Genomic DNA, 21,902 nt, shown 5'->3' with positions numbered 1-21,902 from the left:
TAAAACATGAGGTATGGTTCCGGTGAATTTCAATGTTGTGAAGGCCATAACTCGAAAATGAAGCATTTCCGGACACATTTTGTAATGAACTATTTCGATTGTCTACATGTGGGAAATACATACCTGAAATTATACCCCTTATTTTTTAAACACCCTGTATGATCCATATACTGCACCTAAAGTCGTCTATCATCTGATATCTTCTTCTGCCCCGAACTCTTCTTCCGTTCACCATTTCTTCCAGTGCATAATTCAGTAGGCCGTTTATTCTCAGCCAGTAATCCAAGCAATTCCTTTTTCTCTTCCTGATCAGTTTCAACATCATTCTTTCTTCACCCGTTACTTCCAACACAGCTTCATTTTTTATTCTGTGTCCAATTCACACGTTCCATTCTTCTCCATTTTCACATTTCAAATAGGCCTACTTCTAATCGTTTCTCTTCATTTCGTCGTAACGTCCATGTTTCTGCCCCATAAATTGCCATACTCCAGACAAGCACTTCACTAGTCTCTTCCTTAGTTCTTTTTTCCAGGAGCTCAGAACAGGTGTTCCCAGCGAATAGAGTTTATATAGAATGGAAACTGAGCGAATTTTCCTTTTCTGTTTCTCTGTGCACCGGCATTTAATTCCACTTTCAAACTCCTCATAATCGAGCACACGCTAAGAAATGATAATAATATAAGATTTGAGACACAGGATCCAAACATCGTCTACCTTGTTGGATAACCCAGTAACGCTTTGCTTCAAATACATCCAAGTTAACAACTTTTCCTTATTTCTCAGTGATAAACTAGTTGTAATAATAATTTTTATGTTTTATATGTAATAAATTGCATTATAAAATAATACAATACATTACAAAATTATGAATCAAGTTCGTTTAATATTTGTATGCAATATATAGGCGTATGGTTTTACTTCTCACAGGAGATTTGTTTTTCCATTTTCAGCGCTATCAAATCATTACATATTTTAATTGTTGTTGGGGTCAATGTCTCAACTCTCATTATAAAGGAACTCTAGAGTGACGGATTTATTTTTTCATTGATCCAATTTATTTTATTTCAGTACATAATGTACCTACATGATTAATTGTATGTCTGTTATATTCAGCTGTGTCGAGTGCTAGCTGGTTGATATCAGCGCCAACTCTAGGGAGAAAGCAGAATCTCACGCTCAAGCTGGTTTGAAGTGTCCATACTTGTAATTCCCTATACGCTGGTGTTCCTTTTCCTATTAAAAGTTTCCTTTGTCATTGCTATCCTCCTTTTGACTTCCTGGCAGCAGCTCATGTTACTGCTTATAGTACACCGACGTTTTTCAAGCTGTCCACTTGCTCTACTGCGTCATTTAAAATACACAAGTTGAGCTTCTTTACCTTTCATCCTATAAACATGTTCTTTGTCTTGTTTGAATCTATCTTCATTCTATATTGCTCACAGCTGACATTTAGTTTCAGTAGCGTATCCTTAATATCGTCTCCTCTTCTGCTAACAACGCCATAACATCACAAATCTTATAAACTTTATTCTTTTACCTCCTACCATCACTCCTTCCATATTCTACAAACAGTTCATTATAATTCCTTAATTCTAATTGCTATATACGTTTAAAATTCCATTGTTGTTAATAGTACATTATGCAACGAGCCTATAATGATAGTAATTAAGACGCAAGTATGGATATTTATGCAACGAGCGCAAGCGAGTTTCATAATATTCATACGAGCGTCTTAATTACCGTTATAGGCAAGTTTCGTACGACTTTTTATGCTCGACTATATTTCTAACTTGAAATTATTCGGATGTATACATTTTATTTGTATTTTACAAGATCGGAAGTGACCTTGTTCTGGGTCGTGAATTCTGAGATATGCGCAGACGCGAAAGTATTGATTTTTTCCGAGGAACAATAATGTCATTGACCTTGATGTAATCCCGTTAAACTTGATATAACCTTGATTATTGAATTCGACATTGAAAAACGAGATGACAAATTGAATTTATTTGAATATTATTTACAATTAACGATAATTATTATAGTAACAGAACATAACCTTCTGCGACAGTATTGGATTTCCAGCCTCCGTGACTTTTCGCTAATTCTCTTTCGATTGCATATCCGAGAATAATCGATATTTGCGGCTTTATAACGGTACAAAGCTGACTTGTCATTGGCTGAACACCTGTAAGCTGAGTTGTCATTGGCTGAACACCTGTACTTTAATGAGTAGGCGTACTTTAATGACATGCATTAAAGGACAGCTACCAGGTGTACAATTACTACATTTTGGCATGGTCGAGCATAAAATATAAATGGCCATATTTTCAGTGAGAATGTAAGGTTTAAATGATAATTTTATAATAATAAATCATTTTTGTTAAAACATTATTAAAATAAAGCCACAGACGGAAAACTTCCTATATTTAATGTATGATTTGGAAGGAAATAAAAATGAATATTAAAAAAAAATTCTGGCCAGTTCATTGCCTTTATTACATAACAAAAAACGAAACAAGCGTTTCTTTCATTTAGCTTGCAGTACCTACCTATGTCTTTGCTACCTGTATCGTTACAAACCCATAGTGGAAAATTAGATTCACATTTAATAAGAATAAATGTCTAAAATATTCATCTATTTTCGATAACAAATGAACTCTTTCCTTGCAGTTTTTTAGTGTCTTGTATTTTGGGACTTAAAATAGCGAAACGGCCCATCTTTTGGTAAATGGTGCACATAATATACTAATAATACACAGTGAAAATTGTTTAGATCCCAAAAGTTGTAAATATCCACCATTGAAAGAAGCCACGTATGTCAAATATCTGGGTATCATTATTGATCAGAATTTAAAATGGCCTCATCACATTACTTATCTTTGTAAGAGGGTTTGTAAAACAAATTATAAATTACTCGTAGTTAATCTTCGATGCTACTTACCCATTAGAGTTCTACGAAATGTTTATTTGGCCATTATTGAGTCTATCGTTCAATATGGTATAATTGTATGGGGTAGAAGTACAAAAAGTAATCTTAGTCCTTAAATTTACTACAAAAACGAATAATTAAAATTTGTTTGAAGAAACGTTTCGATTATCCAACTAAATTAATTTATTCTGAATTTAATGTATTTAATATTGAACAAATTTATAAGTATACACTGTTAAAATGTTATCATAAAAATCGTAATAAGTTTGTATTACAGACACACAATTATGACACAAGACGAAATATTAATTCAACATTAGTAGAACCTAAATGTCTCACATCTGCTGGTCTAAAGCATAGCATAAATTTTGGCCCTCGGTTGTACAATGCTTTAACTAAATTACACCCATAACTTCTAACATGTAACCCACTAACATACAACAAGAAAATTAGAAACGTGTTAATATCTTCAATTTGATTAAATGAATTTATAGCCTATGTGTATGAATTAATCAACCTATATTATATTTGTATTCTATAATTTTGAAATATATATTAGTCCTACTTTTCACGTGCAATATTATTCTTCTCTAGTGTTAATATTATATTATATAATTCCATTGCCGCTGTAATTATATTTTAGTTCCTATTTTATTTTATTTATTTTTTATTAATGTTATTTTTTTATTTCCTATATTTCTCTTATATTAATATTGTATTATATAATTTCTGACATCCGGGAGGAAATTAAACGCAGAATAAATATGGGAAATGCGTTTTATTATTCGGTTGAGAAGCTCTTATCATCCAGTCTGCTGTCCAAAAATCTGAAAGTTAGAATTTATAAAACAGTTATATTACCGGTTCTTCTGTATGGTTGTGAAACTTGGACTCTCACTCTGAGAGAGGAACATAGGTTAAGGATGTTTGAGAATAAGGTGCTTAGGAAAATATTTGGGGCTAAGCGGGATGAAGTTACAGGAGAATGGAGAAAGTTACACAAAGCAGAACTGCACGCATTGTATTCTTCACCTGACATAATTAGGAACATTAAATCCATACGTTTGAGAAGGGCAGGGCATGTAGCACGTATGGGCGAATCCAGAAATGCATATAGAGTGTTAGTTGGTAGACCGGAGGGAAAAAGACCTTTGGGGAGGCCGAGACGTAGATGGGAGGATAATATTAAAATGGATTTGAGGGAGGTGGGATATGATGATAGAGACTGGATTAATCTTGCACAGGATAGGGACCGCTGGCGGGCTTATGTGAGGGCGGCAATGAAACTTCGGGTTTCTTAAAAGCCATTTGTAAGTAAGTATTATATAATTTCTGTAACTGTAATTTTAATTCTACTTCCTATTTTATTTTATTTTATATTCTCTTATAGGCCTATTAATATTATATCTGAACTGCGACCGAACACGAGCGCTGCTCATTCGGTCTCAAATTTTGTTAATACTACTCTATCTCCTTTTTTTATTATTATTATTTTATTTCTATTTTTCTTGTTTGTTTGTAATTATATATTCTTTATGGTAAGCTTTGTCTTCTAGGCAGCCTTCAGTTGGAGGAAGCTGAATAAAATTTATTCGAAATAAATAAGTTTAAATAAATAAATAAGTAATAAATGAATGCATAACTTAAATATCGTAATTGCTTACATTCCTATTCAATATAAGAAGATTTTCTGTTACATGTAGGCTTAATTTTCATTTATAAATCGGTGTTTTACTTAATGTTAATACTAGTAATTTTAAAATAATGGCCTTATATTTTATACAGTAATATTCAGGCTTGTTTCAGCAGCAGAATTTACGTAAAGAGGGTAGGTTGGCGAGTCTCAATAGCGAAGCATGAGGCGAAACAGGTTTTCGTTCTGTTCTCTGATTGGTCAGTGTGATTTGTCATCCGTAGACTCCCTACAAACAGTTACAGAACATGTACTTTTAACAGTGGAAAACTAAGAAATTATGTAGCAATTGTTTCTTATATATCAGTGATCGCTTGTCAAAGCCTTCTGATTGTTTGTTTCCTGGAGATGTAAACGGCGCCATATATTCAGTCCCGCGTTGTCCTTTGTGTTGTGCGCGTTCAGTGGTTTATAAAAGCGTAATATTTACTGTAATATTAATTATTGCGGATATTGGTTTATAATAACTTTAGTGCATTTTATTTTAAATGGATTTGCAGCATTACAACATGAATATCTGGCAGTAATAAGGTAAGACTATGGAATTAAGTCATTAAAAGTTTTTAGCGAGTTGTTAGTAATATAACTAAGCGCGAAGATGATTCAGATTGGATACTATTAACCTGGTAGAAGGAAATTCTACCTAAAAGCTTTTTTTATGATTTGAAGGAATTGAATTTTGATCTTGCAGATGCGTGTTCTCACTATATAACAAACAACGTCATTCAGCAGATAATAAGGGTGTAATGCTTGTGAAATTTTACCAATATATCGAGTGAAAAAATGTTTCAAATCTATTTTTTATGTCAAGGGAGAAAGCAAGATAGTTCTAGTGACTTCTTAACTCAGCGTTTCTCAAACTATGGTCCGCGGACCACTTGCGGTCCCCACGAGGTCTGCCCTTGTGGTCCTTCAAAAAGGACAGAAGAAAAAATAAAATTCATACGAAATGCGTATCACACTATAACTGAAAATCTCAGAGTTTGGAAATGACTCATGGCAATCACCTTTCACTTTTTCTCCCAGTACTGACATTTTATGAAATTTATATTATCCTACTGTCTACTCACTTCCCACTCTACTCTCAGCAACAAAAGAGGGATTTCAAGAAATAGCCGGCCCGGATAGCTCAAGCGGTAGGAGCACGGCAGTCTCTATCGCTCGGTCCGAAGGGTTGTGGGTTCGAGTCCCGCCTCGGGCATGGGTGTTGTGTTTGTATTAGTGTAAGTAAAACAAAGGAAACAAGTGAAAACGAAACAGAAAAACAAAGATAACTAAAAAAAAAAAAGCACTATGAACGTGGTGTTTCTTGCCATCTTTTCCCTTCACATCAGCTGATGACATGTGGCTAAGTACATTGGCATATCTTTCAGATGTATTCTCAAAACTAAACGAACTAAATCTCTCTACAAGGTAATTCTTTGACTGTTCTCAATTGTATGAGAAAAAAGTGCTCGAGAAGAAACTTGGTTTGTGGGTCAGTTCCGTAAAACAGAGAATTTTTTCACTATTTCCAAACTTAGTCTTTTTTTGGTTGAAAATGATTTTGTTATTGGAAAAGAATTATGCAATGACATATGTTCGCATCTCGAAACACTGAGGTGACATTTTGAAACTTATTTTCCAAGTAAATATGACGAATTTTCATGGGTTCGTGATCCCTTTCATTGCGATGTTGAAACTAACAAACTTTCATTGAGTGAAACAGAACAGTTAATTGAACTCTTGAATGACACCGGACTTAAAATGAAATTCCAAGCGGAAGGTATTGTTAATTTCTGGACCTCATCACAAGTGAAAAAAGAATACAGTGACCTGTACAATGGTGTTTACAGATATTTGTTTGCTTTTACGTATCTGTGTGAGAAAAGGTTTTCATCACTAACTCTAATAAAAACAAAGTAGGCTACTGAAATCAACTCGATGTATGTGACGATCTCCGACTTAAGCTTACCAGCATACGTCCAAATATAAAACAAGTGTGCAAGAATCGGCAGGCTTATCCATGTCATTAGTAGGAATACCAACATTTATTTATTTTGTTTAGTTAATAAGTTAAAGATTATACGAACTCTAATAGCCTTGATTTATTAAAAAACGAAAATGAATTTTTTTCTATTAACATTAATTTAATTAGTAAATACTAATATAAAGATAAATGAATTAAATTAATTTTAATTAATTAATTGTTTTAAAATATAAGCTTTCGAAGGGAACAAAATAAGGTGGTCCTCGGAACTGTTCTGACTTAAAAAAAGTGGTCCCCACTTCAAAAAAGTTTGAGAAACGCTATCTTAAATGATACTACCGGGACATCACTTTATTTTTACTTGCATTTTTATTGTATATGCGTTTCTGAATGTACTTGACTCCCACCCCTTGCAGTAATGTTCTTGCTCCCGTCAGCCACACAAACTTACGGCCGCTGTTGCATTCGAAGTCTTCAAGCACTGAAGTAAACAGTACAGAGTATAGTGTGTTTCAGAAATATGGTTGCGTTTTCCAAGAAGGAAGAGCCTATATTATTGAAGCTTATTTCCAGGGGCAGGTATTTATGGAGATTAATTTTATCATTTGTGTTTTTTAATATTGGTGTCGGCGGAGATTGTTGGAGATTGATTTGTACTCTTGTTGGATATTAATGGAAATTTTGGAAAGTACTCCTATTTTGAAATTTGGAGTATTAACTCAGTATGAATATTGCTTTCCAAATAATTAACATTAAAGGCTCATTGGATTCTAGTAAAGGTACGGTATGGCCAATAGACAATATTTGTTGGATTGAGACTGTATTTAACATATATTCATTAAAAAAAAAAAAAAAAAAAAAAAAAACTTGCAGCCCTCAAATGAATACTTCCAAAATATTAGTGAAATGTTGAATTCTCCGTCTTTTGAGTTCACTAATGTAATCAGAACACCTGGAATACCATGTAATGTAGCCTACTTGAATGTGCAACAAATTAAAATTAAAAAAAAAGTCCGAAAAAAAGAACTCAGAATATGAAATACGCTATAAAACGACACAACAATAATAATTCGCGAATGTGTTCATATTTCGCGATTTTTCGTGATTATTTTATCTGCATATTATGAATCAGAATAACTTAATTCGTAAAGATTAGTAAAAATCTATTGTATATCTGTTATGTTGTGATTTTCGCGATCTCCGTAAATACCCGCCCCTGCTTATTTCGCACAGGTGCGGTGTGTAGCATGACTGAATAACTTTCAAGTGAAGATTAGAGTTACCGAAACTACGGTAATATCACAGTCTACTATATACAGTCGCGAAGCTCAATATGTAGTAAAAATGCAAACATGGGTAGTTGCCCACCACTAGGATCGCTACTATCGCCTCATCATCGTAGATCTGTCTCCTAGTAGACGACAAAATATGTTACACTTTCGTTGTGTTCTTTTGGAAATATTAACACCTTCCTTCCATTATTGAAATATTAAATGCATAAAGTTAATTTATTATTTTAATGAAGTATATTAAATTCCACCATAAACTCGAAGATACCTGCAAGAAATAGGTTAATATTGTTTTTGTTTGTGCAAAACGAACTGAAATTTACTATAATCGCTTCACTCATCCAAGATTATAGTGATAATTAACTATGAAACCAATAAATATTAATTTGCATTTCCCTTTACAACAATAATAATGGAAATATGAATTAATGGAGTAACTTACGTGTACCGGTACTTGTAGTGTAGGCTTACGTAGTTAACAAAGTGGGATGAGGTTAAGCAATAATAATCACACCAGAATTGGAAATAAAACGTGATCAATAAATTTTATTGTAACAGACTTTTTCTACGTCTCTAGTAAAGTAACAAATAAAAATAACAACAAAATTAACAGCTATAATTAAAAACATACCCTTTGAAAAAAAAAAGTAGGCCTAAGCAATAATAATCCCACCAGAATTGAAAATAAAACGTGATCAATACATTTCATTAAAACAAACTTAATTTTTCTACGTCTCTTGTAAAATATTATCATTCCAATTATTGTATTTTAGCCATTAACATTTTCATTACAATCAATAACGAACATTTCACAAGCATCAGTGTGAAATACGCAACGAGCTAGCACTCGATGGAAATACGACACAGTCCAATGTCGACCGTGGACAGTCTATTGTTTCTAGTTGCTAACCGCTTGGAGCGCTTTATCACGAGATTTGCAAAAAATCACCTCGAGCTTCTCGACTGTATATAGTAGATGTGGTAATATGCTGAATAAAGTAACCAATATATATTGAATAAAACCGCCTGAAGAGTTGAGTTTGTGAAAAAAAAAATGTTACTACTCTACTGTATTTTGATAAAATACCGTAAAAGTAATGATCAAACTGAAAATCCTAATATCGTATTTCCCTGTAACATAAATGGATACACTACGTTTCTCTCCTCCTATACCTAGTAAAATGATGTGTTTACATATTGCACTAGTAACACCAAACTCCTGTAATGGAAGGGGGGTAACAGTTTTTCCGAGTATAGCCAGGTTAATGTTAGAAATGTTGGTAAAAATAAAGTGATGTCCCTGTATTTGGTTGCAACTAGCACTGAGATAGTTCGGTGATTTCGGAAGTGAAAATCGTTGAATTTATAAGGGTTATATTGTGGAGATGCACTTGATCGCATATGTAAGGCATAACAAAAGCCTAAACTAACCAAACCTAACATGTCACGGATTCATATAGGCCTATGCAAGGTGTAAAAGCGGTAAAAGCGGAGTACGAAAGGAACTACGTCAGCGCTAGTTGAGCCAAGAAATTCCAAGCTCTGTCTGTGCACAGTTCGGTGACTGAAAAGTATTTATGACTAGTGATTAAGTTGGTACCAGGAAAAACATTTATTGTCAAGAGCAATATGAAATGTTCACAATGTGTGCGCCACTAGAAAACATTCCTAAAATAGATACCTTGAAAATAGCTGGAATTTAAAGTATGGCTTAGTGTAAATTGGATGTGATTACTAGGAAAGCTGTATGCTCACGTAGCCCGTTCCAAATACATAAGCCTACCTTACTTATGTACGAAATTAGTCGTGAGAGAATGTTGAATAAGACTGCCATATTTCCTTAATGTAACGTAATATGAGGAAGTGAGTAATGGGAATTTTCAGTGTCACCAACTGTAGAGAATAGCGTGTGCGGGATGTGATATGAACCTAACCTCTCACATAACACTACAAACCTAATCTAACATAACCTAATCTCTCACATAGTACAATAAGTTAATTTAACCTAACCTAACTTCTCACATAATACTACACATCTAATCTAGCATAACCTAATGTATGTATTTATTCACACTGCAATGGGTATATACCCGGTGCCAGTGGTAACTAATTACACTCAATAATGACAATAATAAACTTATTAATTAAAAATACAATTAATACTAATAATAATAATAATAACAATAATAACAGGGAATATCCCAAATTAAATGAAACGATCACTTAAAATAACATTTGAAATAAGTCTAATTTGTATCTTAAACCTATGATCGAACTAAAACCCACGAGTATGATATGTTCATATCTGCACAAGTACCTTTCAACATTACACTCATTTCGCTGTCAACTCACTCACTGCACTGGAACTACGACACATTTCACTGGTTCTATCCTGATTTCACTAACACTTCAAAAACATTTCACTGTTCAAATACTTTGCACTGCCACTATAAACTATAAAGCTTCACTGACAGGAACACGTTTCACTTACACAACATAATTCTTCACTGATACAACACTTCAATAACAACGTATCATTTACGCCCTCTAAATACTGTGTATAATTACCGTCTATTAGTAAAGTCCTTAAGCCTATTTTTAAATACATTTTTGGTTGTTGGTGAAGCCTTTAGTAAGTCTGCAGGTAAAGCATTCAAGTCCCTGATAGTACGATTGAGAAAAGAAAACTTTCCAGTGTCCGTCCTCTGCCTTCTTTCCCTCAATTTATATGAGTGGTCGTTCCTTGAAGAGTAATTTGGCGGCTGCAACCTATTTTTTATTTCTCTCCAGGCAGGCTCACCTCTGTATGTTTTGAACAGTACGCATAATCGAATTCGCGTTCTCCTGTCCGTGAGTGTGTCCCATTTTAATGGTGAATTTTTCCGACAACACTTGAGAGCCCGTTTTTAATCTTTTCCAGTGTCTTAATATGTTCTAATCTGTAAGGATCCCAACATGCAGCACCATATTCCATTACTGGACGTACTAGTGATTTATATGCAATCTCTTTGGATTTATCAGAACCTCTCTCGCATAGTGCTACAAGTTAATTTGGTCAATGTGCACTTTCCTACGGCCACATCCAACGGACTCCTAACTAATATTCACACGTTTATCACTGGGATTGTGGCGCTGGGAATCAATTTAGAACACTTTTATCTCAGCCACGACACATTTCAATTTTTATTGTACAACATATATGCAATTATCACTACAATGACACAATAATTTTTGCACCTAACACAGAATGTACTTAGGAAACGTAATTAACAGGGTCGCAGTTTCACTTCACTTCACTTCCACTAGATGACTCTGACTTCCAGCAGACGATATGCTATAGGTGTAGCAGGGATGCCAATATCGGCAAACGAAATGAAACTATGAGGAATGTTACAACAGGTGTGCTAAACGTGAGGAATGTTAAAATAGGTGTGTAGTACGTTAGGTTAGGTTATATTATATGAATGGTTACCACAGTTGGCGACACTGCAATCATTCTCCCACTCCACCTCAAATTACGTCACATCGGCGAAATATGGCCTCCTTCTTCCTTCAAGTACGACGATTTTCCTATATAAGTAAGGAACCTATTTAGGGCGGGTTGGGTGGAACACAGCTCTCCCAGTGATCATATCGTGTTTCTACTAATCCACACTACAAAACTAAGGTACTTTCAGTGTTTGTTTTTAATCCCCTATACTGGCAATACCAAATTCAACATTCATTGTACAATTTAATTTAGTCTAACCTAAGCTAACCTAACCTAACCTAACTTCTCACATAATACTACACACCTAATCTAACATAATCTAAATTCTCATATAGTATTACAAGTTAATTTAACCTAAAGTAACTTTTCACATAATACTACACACCTAATTAATTTAACCAAACTTCTCACATAATATTACACACCTAAACTAACCCAACCTAACTTCTCACATCATACTACACACGTAATCTAACATAAGCTAATCTCTCACATAATACTAAGGTAATTTAACCTAATTTAACATCTCACATACACCTAATCTAACTTAACTTCTCACATAATACAGCACTACAACTTAATCTAACATAACCTAATCCCTCACATAGTAACACAAACTAATTTAACCTAACCTAACCTAACCTAACCTAACCTCTCACATAATACTACAAACCTATATTTCCTTAATTTCTAACATAATACTACAACCTAACCTAATATAACCTAATTTCTCACATAGCACTACAACTAATTTAACCTAACCTAACCTCTGACATAATACTACGCATCTAATCTTATCTAACCTAAATTTTCACTTAATATTACACACCTAATCTAACCCAACCTACTTCTCACATTATACTACACACGTAATCTAACATAATCTAATCTCTGACATAGTACTAAAAGTTAATTTAACCTAACTTAATCTCTCACATAATATTACACACCTAATCTAAATTAAGCCAACTTCTCACACAATACTACAACCTAATTTAACATAAGGTAATCTCTCACATAGTACTACATACCTAATCTAGGAGTATTTTGTTTGCAATGTTGCCAATCCTCTTACGCAGAGTCGGGAGCTACCTAGTGGATGAAGCGTGAAACATGGGAAGAATGGCGCCTCATTCTAACCCACTATTTATTATTTTTACATTTTGCTTCTGAAGTGCATTTTGTGCAAAAATGTAGTGCGCACCCCATTGGGTGTAGTGTAATAAGAAGTTAAACGTGTTGTGACAGTAATAAAATTGTGAACGATTGGTTTAAAGTGGCGCGAACATACTGAACCTTTAACAAGTTTATTAGTAGAGAATGTACTGTGTCCCAAGAGGCTACAAGATGAAGTATTACCGTACTGGAGATTATAAATGGACGACGCACGTGCATCTAGCAAGCGAAGGACTTGACTGACAGCTCATGCTGCTCTTGTTTCGTCACTGTGACTCATAATATTCGGAATTAAATGAATGGCTCTCCCAAAAAAATGCTATGTAATGTTTCATACAAAACAATTTTTATTTCGGAAAGGAAGCAAAAACGAGTAAAATTGTATTTTGTTGGAAATATCTCAAGTAACAAAGCCTTGTAATTAATGACATTACTTAGATTTTGTGTGTGTGTCTGTGTCTGTGTGTGTGTTTTTTTTTAAATAAATGTAAAAGTTGCAAGCCCTACGAAAATAGTAAATTTGTTCCAGAAGTTAAATTACATTGATTTAGAAAAAGTGTAATTATTCAGCTTGACAGCCACCGGCGTGGCTCAGCCGGTTAAGGGGCTTACCTGCCGGTCTGATGTTGCGTTCGGGTGCGGGTTCGTTCCCCGCTTGGGTTGATTACCTGGTTGGATTTTTTCAGAGGTTTTCCCCAACCGTAATGTGAGTGTAAGGTAATCTATGGCGAATCCTCGGCCTCATCTCGCCAAATATCATCTCGCTATCACCAATCTCATCGACGCTAAATAACCTAGTAGTTGATACAGCGTCATTAAATAACCAACGAAAAATTTATCTTGACGAGTAATTACCTAGATATGAAATGTACAGTACAATACTTTAACATACTGTAGCTTGTAAGAGGGTCTTAGGTCAACTGACTTAGTTTGTTTAATATACTCGTAGTTTAAAGTAAAATTCTTTATTGTAATGTTTTCTTGATTTCCACACCTTACAGCAGTGTAGATAAATATGCATAAGCCTACGTAACTATATATATCTCTATCTAAACCGTTGTTTATTCATTATCATGTCTGTAGACCTTGTACAGCTTCGCCTATCAAAACGGTTTGTGTGTGACGTTCGTGGTGTCACGTGTGAGTTACCTACTATCTTAGTTACGCTCAAGTATACGATTGCATCAACTTCATAGCGTGTAACGTACAGAAAATATATGGACATGATATGAAAAGTTTCACAGGTGTCTATCCAGTGTTAATCTGTGACGCAGGTTTCAGACATTACAAATGATTCCTATTTTAAATAACTGTACATAAACTATACATCACGTGTCACTCGTATTATCAGTTGTTAGAAAAGCGTAATAACCAAAGACAAAGTAGCCTACTTAGTAATGTGTGCCAACGTTAACTGGGAAAAGGACGGTCATCTATACAGAGTGACTTGAAAATAAACCGACAAAAATTTCTGGAAAGTTCTTTAAGTAAAAAAAAAAACACAAACACAAACACACACACACACACACACACACACACACACATAAAAGGACGGTCATCTATACAGAGTGACTTGAAAATAAACCGACAAATATTTCTGGAAAGTTCTTTAAGTAAAAAACACCCACACACACACATAAAAGGACGGTCATCTATACAGAGTGACTTGAAAATAAACCGACAAATATTTCTGGAAAGTTCTTTAAGTAAAAAACACCCACACACACACATAAAAGGACGGTCATCTATACAGAGTGACTTGAAAATAAACCGACAAAAATTTCTGGAAAGTTCTTTAAGTAAAAACACACACACACACACACACACACACATAAAAGGACGGTCATCTATACAGAGTGACTTGAAAATAAACCGACAAAAATTTCTGGAAAGTTATTTAAGTAAAAAACAAACACACACACACACACACACACATAAAAGGACGGTCATCTATACAGAGTGACTTGAAAATAAACCGACAAAAATTTCTGGAAAGTTATTTAAGTAAAAAACAAACACACACACACACACACATAAAAGGACGGTCATCTATACAGAGTGACTTGAAAATAAACCGACAAAAATTTCTGGAAAGTTCTTTAAGTAAAAACACACACACACACACACACACACACACACACACACACACACACACACACACATAAAAGGACGGTCATCTATACAGAGTGACTTGAAAATAAACCGACAAAAATTTCTGGAAAGTTCTTTAAGTAAAAATCACACACACACATAAAAACACACACACACAAACACAGAGAGAGAGAGAGAGAGAGAGAGAGGGGGGGGGGAGATATCAAATAAACACAACTTGTGATCAGGCAATGAGTTTGTGTACATCATACATTTTTAAAATTTGTTTACTATCTGACATCGAACTCTTCTTCTAATTTGCTGCGGAATCCGAGAGAAGCTCTCCGTACACTCCCTAGTCATTCTGAGTAAAGTTGAGTTTACATAATTTCACTTATTTAAAAACTGAAATACATTTTAGAGAAAAGAAACAAAACTTCGGGAAAGTCTTTCCTATAAATAACACATAGCCTACCTTTTCCCTTATTTAAGCCTCTTAGAGGTTGTCTAACTTTCGTTATTGGGACTGAGTTTTAAGAAATTCACAGGATGATAACTTGAAAAATGTTTAAAATAGGAGTGTGTGGCTGTCACTGACATATTTCTTTGCTCTGTGGCTATTATCACAATTAATTTGTCGGTCTATTTTTCCGATACTCTGTATATCCTTGGCATTCACATGGATAATAATCTCAACTGGGACATGCAAATCACAGAAACCTGCAGAAAAGTATATTCTATTATTCATGTGCTAAAAAGGATAAATGTTCATCTTCTCTCTTGCTTAAAAAAGTCCCTTGTGCAGACCCTTGTATTTCCCTATTTTGACTATGCTGACATTTTACTGACTGACCTTTCCAGCGACAACAAAATGAAACTTCAACGTGCTCATAATTTGTGTGTACGTTTTGTAAGCAATGTTCGTAAATATGATCATATTACCCCATCCCTGGAAGCAATAGGTTGGCTTAAACTAGATAAGAAAAGAAATTTACATTCACTTCTCTTTCTCTTCGAAATCTTGAACTCTTCTATTCCTTCGTACCTGTCGTCTCGCTTCACTTACCTTTCTTCCCACCACAATCTGAACACACGCTCTCGCCATGAAACAATACTAACAATACCATCCCATCGCACCTCCTCATACTCATCCTCTTTCACAATAGCCCTGCCAAGACTCTGGAATTCGTTACCTGCTAGCATCAGGGACTTTCGAAATAAAATTCAATTCAAACGCAAACTTACTAGGCACTTGGTCAGTAATTGAGACTCGTTCAGACATGGTTTCTTGTAAATAGTTATTTTAATCTACCACAAAATATCTCAATATCCGCTAATTTCATCACTATAGAATTTTGTTATTGTAGGTTTAATTTCTAATTTAGTAAATACAAAAATATTCTTTGTTCTTAACTTCTATGATAAAATGTCTAGCTTTCATTAATCAGGTATTCTTGTCGTACTTTAATTTTTATTGTAATTGTAATTGTAAATTTAATATTAATTGTAATCTTATTGTTCATGTTATAGTTGTAATCCCCTGGTAGAGGGGCAGAGAAGGCCTGACGGCCTTATCTCTACCAGGTTAAATAAATAAATCTAAATCTAATCTATATTCCCTACATAATTTCGCTGTCCTAGCCATGAACTAATATTTCCAAAAGACTAGTTGATATTATCGTCGTCAAATAGAAGAAACGTGGCGTTTATTAAGGCTATTAATACCACGTGCGTTTTAAACTATAGTACACTGGGATGAAAAAGAAATGCCTATACGATATCATATCGTTTTCCGAGGACTTAGGAAACATGGCGTGATGAAAAGCTATTTTTCTGAGATTACTTTAAAAAAACATGTAAATACGACTTTCATAATATGTTCACGTTATTATTTACTATGAATTGATTTGAAATTATTCATACACATTTATTTTACAACGGAAATAGTGAAACTGCAGTTTATGTGGTTTTCCACAGCCTTCCTTATTATCCATGGATGCTGTCATTGTTACAAGCAATATGTACGGCCTGTTACGTTTTATATTGTATTAAAAAGAAATGTGTCAGTTTTATTATAAATATAAATATATAATTATATTATAATTACAGATAAAGAAGTGAAAATTGAATCTGATTTTAAAATATTTAACTACAGATTTCTCGTTCGCATTGAATAAAAACTCTCTAGAAAATTCAGGCCATTTCAGATGTGTTTGTATAATTATTTCATACATACAGCAAAGTAGCCTACTCGTAACACGCTAATATTTCAAATCGATAGCGACTTCGACTCCTCATTTCTTAACAAGCCAAGTGTACATAAGGAATTAACATTTCCATAATAAATCCATGTAAAAATATTGAAAGTGGAATTTCATGTACCTGGACATGTGTAAAAAATTAGTAGTCCTCCTTGAAAATGAAGACTATGTACTGATTATCTATGCTAGTAATAAATCTGTAGCCGAAATTTTTCTGGTAATTTTCGATTTTCCAAAACTATTTGGTCCTAACATATATAATTGACCACCCTGAAACCGAAAATCGCTTTTTTGAAATTTTTGTTTGTATGTCTGTCTGTCTGTCTGTATGTATGTTTCTTATCTTTTCACGCGATAATGGCTGAACGGATTTCGATGAAAATTGGAATATAAATTAAGTTCGTTGTAACTTAGATTATAGGCTATATGGCATTCAAAATACATTATTTAAAAGGGAGTTATAAGGGGGCCTGAATTAAATAAATCGAAATATCTCGCTTATTATTGATTTTTATGAAAAATGTTACATAACAAAAATTTCTTTAAAGATCATTTTCGATAAGTTTTATTCTTTGAAAAAGTTAGATAGGACTGATATTTAATGAGATAAATGAGTTTTAAAATTAAAACAACTGCCATCTAAGGCCGTGTAATGAAATAAACAAATGACTTCGTCTATAAGGGGCCTTGGTCAACAATCGAAAGCTATGAATCATAGCCTACAGAAAATGTTTCTGTGTTTGTATGAAGCAATATCGGAAGCTAAATTAACCGATTTGTATAATTAATTATTATTTCACCATTGGAAAGTGTAGTTTCTCTGTATGGACATAATGCTATAATGTTATTACAGTAACTTGTGAGTGAATTGAGGACAGGTAAGATTAAAATAGCTTCTTATGCACAGGAAACTTGATAGGCTATTCTGTGTATTCGTTTCCTGTATTTCTTAAAATAATGTTTATCTCAGAGAATTAACGAACAACGAGAGTGTATTGATTTAGTATGCAGTAATAATATTTTAGCTTAGCATTTCATTATTTTATAATCCAAATTTTAACTATGCTCAATTGAATCGAGTTAAAATACATAAAAAACATATGCATTAAATGCAATGCAAAAAAAATTGGGTAATGAGCCAAGCAGATTATGTTGCCCTGTTGTAAAATAAAATTTGTTCCTGCTGAGATTCAAGAGCCCCCATAACAAATTGAAAACTTACTTATCGGGGTACATCCGTTAACACACTTTTATATAATATAATATAATATAATATAATATAATATAATATAATATAATATAATATAATATAATATAATATAATATAATATAATATAATATAATAAAGTTATTTGAAGGGTTCAGAACCATAGTGGGCCAAGCGCCATTTACTGGATACATAGAAAACAAGAGTTAAAATTAAGTTATTACCATTATTCAATGGAAACCTATAACAAGTAAAATAAAATATACACATTAAATCTAAATGATGTCAATGTTCATTGAACTATGGATGCATGTAATAAAAATTAAGAAACATGTTAAAGGAATTGTCATTACACCAAATGAGTGTCTCTGGACCAAAATGATTCCATTTTAATTATTTAAATACAATTTAAATTAAGTAACATATTAAACGATTTATCCTTCTATCAAACACGAATGTTCCCTGGATCAAATGTCCTATTTTAATTATGTAATTACTTTATATTTATTTCTAACTGGTGCAGCGGAGCGCACGGGTACGGCTAGTTGCCAAATAAAATTCTGTTCGATAGCACTAATCTTGAAACAATGGATTTTATACTGCAGAAGAAAAGATTTTGTTCAGCTTCAACGGAGATCAATAATTCATCTCTGACTTGAGATCATATGGTTTGCACAGTCGGCATTATTTGAGTATTTTTCGGAACAAAATTAATCAACTTATAAATGTATTATTATATAGAATAGAATTCCTTTCGATGCAATTAGTAACACCGACCTCCTAATTTACTCGGTGTAGCAGATAGCTGTCATCCAATACTTCAATTATCTTGGGAAACTTGAAACTGCAGAAGTAATTTTGACTGACTGTGTATGCTGTTTAAATGCATAAGTGCTCTCATGTATAAAGACACACAAAGTATAGTACTTTTAATATACAGGGACATCATTTTATTTTTACTTCAATTTTTATTGTACCTGAGTTTTTAATGTATTTCACTCCCACCCCTTCTACTAACGAAGTTCAACCGTCCTCAACGCCGCATATACAGTCATAGTAGTCTTACGGTCATAGTAAACAGTATGTTCCAAAAATTATGTTCGCGTTTTCCAGTGACGAAAGAGCTTTCAATATTGAATCATTTTCGCACAGGTACTGTCGTCCATTTGCCTACGTCGTATCCCGGTTTCCCCCATCAGCTTTTTTCGCCAGCTAGTGGTTGGGCTGTCTTAGCTCTTTTCTGAGAACATTAATTTCTGGTAGGAATTGGACGTCTACGTAATATTATACCCATACAACTGTTTAAAATAACTTGAATAAAAGGGCTTCGTTAAGTAATTAACTGTCACGTGATTTTCCTCCTTTGTACGACCCTACGATATAACCACTTGGACGGTCAGTAGATAGTATGTCTGAGTAATTTTATCTTTTCGGATCGGGCAGAAGTGAAGATTGAGTTTACAGTACGTAAGGTACTCTTTTATAGAGTAGGTACAGAATTATTTCAACATGAGTTACTAGTACGAAGAACGAAACTGGTAATTGGGATTAAGTACATTAGTCTATAGTGCGGTAATATGCACATTAAAATGAAGCCTGTATCGAAATGAACGACTACCATTAAAAAAATGTGTTTAAATATCCATATTATGATTATTTTTCAATTTAACTTCATTCTCTATATTGTACGCTAATGTGCTGTAGACAGTATAATATACACTGCATAATGAATACGTCCGAATGGATAGCTCAGTTCGTGAGTAAAAACACTTATTGTTAATACTGTACTGTATTTTGATTAAACAAAAACCTAATGAAAATGATTAAACTCAAAAGCGCAATATTTCCTAGTTTACGTAAATGGATGAACTACTTATCTTCCCTCCTATACCTAGTGAAGTGATTTGTTTGTATATAACGCCAGTATCATCGAACTCCAGTCGTGGAAGGGGGAAGCAAACGGCGTTGATCCAGAGGTATAGGCAAGTTAATATTAAAAATGTTGGTAAAAATAAAATGATGTCCCTGTATTTACTATTATTTTATCTCGAATATAAGATAATTGAACTCACCTGGTAGAAAGAAGTAGTCCCTGAAGTAAGTATATTAATTTTTTTATAATTCCGGTGTATAAAGTTGATGCTTCAGGGTTCTACCAGAGGACTCGCGGTGACTTTCTTGTGCACCTGTGTCAGCAACTCATCGTGGCACACTGAGAATGACATCAAATTTGCGTGGTTAATAAGGATATTAGTAGATTGTGACGTAGTCAACATTATCTCGTCGTTGAACTGGTTTCCCTCTTTTATTTTTGATAAAGCACTTCCACTTATTTCTGTATGCTAATGGATCGAGTACGTCCCCACAGGAAAATGGAAATGAGTCGCATTTCCTTAACTGTAAAGAGGCATGTCTCTCGTCATCGATTTTTGAATTATATATGTTGAGTAACTGTATACTTATCGGAAGGAAAGTATATACTCATAGATAATATTTATGTTTTACCGTAACTTCAAAGCTGAATTTTATTTTTACTTTTCATTTCAGTAAATTCACATTATGCAAGAGCTTTATCATACTTCAACAATTCTGGAATTTATTAGCCTACATTCTTTAAGTATAGTAATACTGAGAACCATTATTGGAAGGGCCGCCGAGAAGGGACGGGGGCAAAGAGGGCGAGTGAATATAGGCCCGTGAGCAGTAAGGGCCCGTCAGATTGAGTGTCATTACTTTTTATTATCACGAATAATTATTCCTATACAGTTTTCGCTGTAAGAAAAATCCTAATGTGAACATAAGCACGTTGCTGTCATACCCGTGATTGGCTCCCAGTCGAAACACTCACATGACGCAGGAAAATATAGTTCGAAACCACAATCTTGTATTATCTATACTAATAATAAATCTGTAGCCGAAATTTTTCTGGTAATTTTCGATTTTCCAAAAATAATTGGTCCTAACATATATAATTAACCACCCTGAAACCGAAAATCGCATTTTTGACATTTTTGTTTGTATGTCTATCTGTATGTTTGTTACCTTTTCACGCGATAATGGCTGAGCCGATTTATATGAAAATTGGAATATAAATTAAGTTCGTTGTAACTTAGATTTTAGGCTATATGGCATTCAAAATACTTTATTTAAAAGGGGGGTTATAAGGGGGCCTGAATTAAATAAATCGAAATATCTCGCTTATTGTTGATTTTGTGAAAAATGTTACATAACAAAAGTTTCTTTAAAAATTATTTTCGATAAGTTTTATTCTTTACAAAACTTTGATAGGACTGATATTTAATGAGATAAATGAGTTTTAAAATTAAAATAACGCCATCTAAGACGGTGCAATGAATTAAGAACAAATGACTTCGTCTATAAGGGGCCTTGGACATCAACAATCGAAAGCTATTACACATAGCCTACAGAGAATGTTTCTGTGTTTGTATGAAGTAATATCAGAAGCTGAATTAACCGATTTGTATAATTAATTATTATTTTACCATTGGAAAGTGTAGTTTCTCTAGATGGACATAATGCTATAATGTTATTACAGTAACGTCTGAGTAAATCGAGGACAGGTAAGATTAAAATAGCTTCTTATGCACAGACAATTTGATAGGCTATTTTGTACATTCGTTTTCTGTATTTCTTAAAATAATATTTATGTACACTCATTTTAATATCAGAGAATTAACGAACAACGTGAGTGTATTGATTTAGTATGCAGTAATAGTACGTTAACTTAGCAATCCATTATTTTATAATTCAAATTTTAACTATGCTCAATTGAATC

The 21,902-nt window shown here is 33.6% G+C and overlaps 1 protein-coding gene across 2 annotated transcripts in view; it reads right to left on the bottom strand.

Annotated features, from left to right (window-relative positions):
* The window catches only part of LOC138711705 (retinol-binding protein pinta-like), an 82,258-nt gene extending 61,925 nt beyond the window's left edge, over positions 1-20,333 (bottom strand). The window contains exon 1 of one of the 2 annotated variants that reach the window (XM_069842852.1): positions 20,179-20,333. The gene's annotated coding sequence lies outside the window, so the exon portion shown is untranslated. The remainder of the gene's footprint in view (positions 1-20,178) is intronic. The other variant, XM_069842854.1, reaches the window with a different exon arrangement.
* Between the last annotated feature and the right edge of the window lie 1,569 nt (positions 20,334-21,902).

This window comes from Periplaneta americana, chromosome 13 (assembly GCF_040183065.1).
Source record: "Periplaneta americana isolate PAMFEO1 chromosome 13, P.americana_PAMFEO1_priV1, whole genome shotgun sequence".
NCBI lineage: Eukaryota > Metazoa > Arthropoda > Insecta > Blattodea > Blattidae > Periplaneta > Periplaneta americana.
Note: the sequence above shows the minus strand (reverse complement) of the source record. Positions and strands in the feature narration are given on the sequence as shown.